The 5,000-nt window shown below is 50.3% G+C and overlaps 1 protein-coding gene across 1 annotated transcript in view; it reads right to left on the reverse strand.

Annotated features, from left to right (window-relative positions):
- The window catches only part of col5a3a (collagen, type V, alpha 3a), a gene marked incomplete at both ends in the record, with an annotated part of 31,890 nt that overhangs the window by 24,098 nt on the left and 2,792 nt on the right, over positions 1–5,000 (reverse strand).

Below are 5,000 nucleotides of genomic sequence, written 5' to 3' on the forward strand. Positions count from 1 at the left end.
CCACCAGACTGAACCCATCTGAACTAGACCAGACTGAACCCAGCTGAACTAGGCCAGCGGTACCACCAGACTGAACCCAGCTGGACTAGGCCGGTACCACCAGACTGAACCCAGCTGAACCAGGCCGGTACCACCAGACTGAACCCAGCTGGACTAGGCCAGACTGAACCCAGCTGGACTAGCCGGTACCACCAGACTGAACCCAGCTGGACTAGGCCAGACTGAACCCAGCTGGACTAGGCCGGTACCTCCAGGCATCAACTCTGTCCTCTCTTTTTCCTCCGTTGCTAAAACCCTCCGTTTCATGTTTTCAATTGGCTCTAATTTGGTAGCGGATCAAAGGGGCGCGGGGCTCGCCGGTCTTCTCCGGGAGTCTGGAGCGGGATCAGCACGGCGGCCGGCTGGATCAAATGAGACGGCGAGAGGGGGCCTTCACGCGTGAGTTCCCCTCTGACACGCCGCCAAGGACGGGGGTGGGGGGGCGGGGGGTGTGTGGGGGGGGGGGGGGGCGAGGGGGTGGTGTTGTAAATGAGGAGATACAGCATATGAAATCAAAACAAACCTCCGATTTCCGGAGTCTTTGAACAGCAAAGAGAGAGCAGATTGGAAGAGAGAGCAGATTGGAAAAACGCGCATGGGGGAAAGAAAGAACAGACGAGTCCGCGAAAAAACCGTGCGTGCAAGAATGTTCCGCCGCCTTCCCGCCATCAAAGAACCGTGGTCCCCCGCTCGTCCCAGGCGCCATGCTGGGCCATGTGGGGAACACTCTCCCTCTCCTGCATCCCCCCCCCCCCACGAAAACCCTCGGACATCGACCGTCAGCGGCTAGCACAGCCAACTCTTTAACACCACAACAGTCATCTCTAACCCTCTATCATTAGTCCAATTACCAGTCCGCACTGCCAGGGTCCACAGATAGCGAGCGGATCTGGGCCATATACAGGCCAGATCTGGCCCTTGTGGCTTAGTTCTGGCCCGTATATGGCCCAGAATCATTACACATCCGCTTGCTATCTGGGTCCGTTATTTGATATTAAGTCCTGCCCTTTTGCATTTCAGTCAGAACATTCTGGAAAATAACCCTGTCAGCCACAAGAGGTACATCGGGGGGAATGTACAGGTGAAAGGTTTTAAACATTTGGGATGACCAGGGGGTTAACGCTCTAGCTGTTGAGGCTTGTCTCTCCACCAGGATATCTCTGGAGAGACAGCACCTGTGAGGAACCGCTCTGCTGCGGGGCCATGACACGGCCAGAGGGCGTCTTCCACGCTCCTCTACACGGCCCTCACAGCCCAGGATGGTCCAGATCGTTCTTTAGGTCAATGATGGCTGTCAATCAGCATGCCTGTGGGAAGGGTCTACACCGAACGCGAGCCTTTGAACAGGCGACGTGACAAAACGATTCACCTGAAGACAGATCATAAGAGGACATACCTATGATGAAAGAGATAAAGCAGGTTCAAGTCTTCCATTTAATTTAAAAAAAATATATATATATATATATCCCCCAGGAAAAAAAGGAGGTTGGGATGTGATATGGGAACTTGTCCCAATCAAGTGCCGCTTGTCATAAATGCAATATGGTCAGTCTTTATTCAGTCTTTATCAAATGAATAAAAGACTAAAGTCTGTAGTTCCTCACAGTCAGTGAGCCTGTTTTCAGCCCGTGCTGTGCACATTAAACAGCTCCATGACAGGAATGTTAATCTAGTCCGGTAGGTCTGTGTTCAGCCAGTCAGCTCTTTCTCAAGCCCACGTTAAACCGTTTCACAGTAAACCGACGGTGGTCACGAGCAAACTCAAACATGACATCACAGGTTCAGAGGAACATGTCATACAGGCTGGGTCCCTGCTGGTGACGCAGGGATGGCCAGTTATGCACAGGACACTCACATTCAAACTGTAAAACAATAATACAACTTAACTTAATTTAATTTAACAACTATCCTTGGAGATGCAAAGAGTGGGAGAAGTAGCCAGAGTTTTTAGTCTGCGCTAAAAGGTATAGAATATGAATGTTAATGGGAATAGTCATGGAGTTATAAGAAGTGGGCCTGGTCTGCTTTTGAATAAATCAAAGTTTAAGGAGTCAAAAGAAAGAGGAAAGTTCCTACAATGACTGTTTATTCAAAACGCATTAACGTCTACTTGTGAATCTGATCCCGACCCCGGAGCGAGCCTGCGGGCAAGTTCAAACCGGCAGCATCACTTAGCCAGAGAGATCAGAAAGAGATACCAGCCCCGAAGAATAGGATCTCGACAGGGATTCAATCAGGAAATGTTTGCATTGATAAATGTCTGGCCTGGAGTAATGCGCGCCCTCTCACAAGTGCTAAATTGCCAAGTGCAAGACCAACCCTGAACTTTTATCAACACTTTTCAAGAAATTAAATTACACGCATTATTGGCAGTCCATCTAATGCAACTTGGGGGTTTTATTTCTAAGCAGGTGCATTGGGTTAGATACTTTACCAGCGTTTGCAGTTGTTGCGTGTAGAAGGATAATAAAAAGTAGCGGTAATGTCCGTGCGCGGTCCATCTTCCAGAGGAGAGACCCCTCTGTCCTCCGCCAAAGAACTTGAGAACTCAACGCTAGAAGTGGAGAGAGACTATGCAGCCATAGAGGAGAGAGGAGAGAGAGAGACCAGCGCGGCGCTTGAGCACAGTCGCTCTGCAGTTTCACTTGCTACTAGTTGGAGGAAGGTTTTTTTTTGGGAGAATCCTCTCCTCTTCACTCCGTCCCTCTCACTCGGTTTCACCCCCACCTCTCCACCCTCCCTCCCTCTCTTTCTCCACTCCCCCCTCTCTCCTCCGACCCTCCCTCTCTCCCTCCCCCCCTCCCTCTCTCCCCCCCTCCCTCCCTCCCTAAGGACATGTCCTGCGACTCAGGGGGAAACGAGGAGAGACGGTGCCTCCAGAGGACAAAAGTCATAAATCAGCCGTAAATCAGGGTTTTGGCTGGAGCGGTTATCACCCCTGGTAACCTGCATCCTGGTTCATCATCAGAACTTGGCGCTTCTGCACCACTTCTGGTCAGTGGTTTCCGTGTTCCAAATAATCTGACTTCTTTTGGCATATTTTGTAAATAATATGTCAATATTTCAGCTCTGGCTTCTACAGCTCTGCTAAATGTCGGTATAATACCCCAAGACATGATGACGACGATGATGATGATGATGACGGTGACGACAACGACAATGATGCTAAAAAAAAAAAGCAAAAACATCCAAATTAACTCATAAACAATTTACTAAATACTGATGTTAAAACCCTTATGCTCCATAAACTTGGAGGTTGTTGTTGGCTCGGCTCAGTCCGACTGTCACAGCTGGAGGACACATCTAAGCTTTGAACTTCACAGTAATAAATACAGAGTATCAGCTGCACCTCTGGCCTGTGGAGCGAGAGTGATCCAGACCCGACTCCAGCCCAGGTGAGGTTATCTCCTCCATCTCTCTCTCTCATCTCATTCCCCCTGTCGCTCGGCCCTCTCCCGTGCAAGCAGCAGCCTGACCAGCGGCTGGAGGCCGTGTGACCTTCGACCCCGCCAGGTGAGAGGCCACGGGCTTTCTGACGAGGGGCCGGCCTCAGCTGATTGGCCAGGTGATGTATGGTGGCGGTCTTGCTCCCGTAGTGTTTAATTGAGCCGTTCTAAACCACCTTGGGAGTCTCTCCTCTCGGCCCCCAGCGTCAGGCCCAGTATAGAGTCATCTGGGAGGTAGTCGCGTACGGCACAGACGGGTTATGAAATGATGGGCCCCTGGGCACAGACACGTAAAGGGCCCCCGCCACCCGTTTCATTTATCGCATTTTTTAATTTGCCCAATGAGACGGCATCCAAATTGCTGATGATTTGAGAAAACTCACAATAAAAGCAGTTTTATTCAGCTCGGTTTTGACTCGAGGGACCTCAACTCTGTGGGGAGGACCTGCGTTTTGGATTTCTCCCCAAAAGAGTTGAAGGGCCCATATTGCATGGAGTACTCAGCCCCTCTAAAGTACTATAAACACTCACTTAAAAACTACAGGTATCCTGATGGTTTCTTTCTTGTGACGTCTTCACAGTGAATGTTGAGGCTATTGCTTCAGTTTTTCAGCAGGATTTTTGAGGCTCTGTTATTGAATGAATGACTAATTTTGACTATGCAACAAGAAATGCAAAGGTCCCCTGAGCTCTTGGGCCCCTGGGCTGGGGCCCGGTAGTACAGTAGTATGGAGAGAACATTTTTGGACTCTTACCCATTTCTCAGGAACGTGTTTTCACAGGGATAACCCATATTCTTTGTCCTCATAGAGCCTGGTATGAAAACAATGTTGGCCTTGTTGTGAGACGTGCAGGTAGAGTGTGACCGGTCACACACGCTCAGAGACCTGCGATGGTGGTGGGTTCAGTTCAGACACGCCAGATCCTCATAGGCTGGTTGAGACGTTCTGATTGGACGTCTCCGCTGGCCAGGCCGCAACAGGCCTTTGTGCAGGAGCCAGATGGACGATCTGGATTCCCAGAATGCATTTGGAAGAGACGAGCCAAACCATTTTTCTCTCCCAGGGGACCAGATGGAGAAAGAGAGTCCTCTAACCACGGAGAGAGAGAGAGAGAGAGAGAGAGAGAGAGGGAGAGAGAGAAAGAGAGAAAGAGAGACAGAGAGAGAGGGAGAGAGAGAAAGAGAGAAAGAGAGAAAGAGAGACAGAGAGAGAGGGAGAGAGAGAGAGAGAGAGAGAGAGAGAGAGGGGGGGGCGTCCGACCCTCACCGTCCTTTATTCATTATGAGCGCCTGCGCCGCTGGTCTGCCTCAGAATGTCAGAATCACAGCTTCCTCCCCACACAGGAAACAATGGGAACACACACACACTTCCCTCTGGAAAACATGCGGTCAAAGGGCCACGAGATACACTAACTAGAACCTTGGTTCTGGATGAGAGGGAACATGCTAGGGAAGGGCCACGAGATACACTACATAGAACCTTGGTTCTGAGATACACTAAATAGAACCTTGGT

The sequence above is a fragment of the Borostomias antarcticus genome (genome assembly GCF_949987555.1).
Source record: "Borostomias antarcticus genome assembly, chromosome: 5".
Lineage (NCBI taxonomy): Eukaryota > Metazoa > Chordata > Actinopteri > Stomiiformes > Stomiidae > Borostomias > Borostomias antarcticus.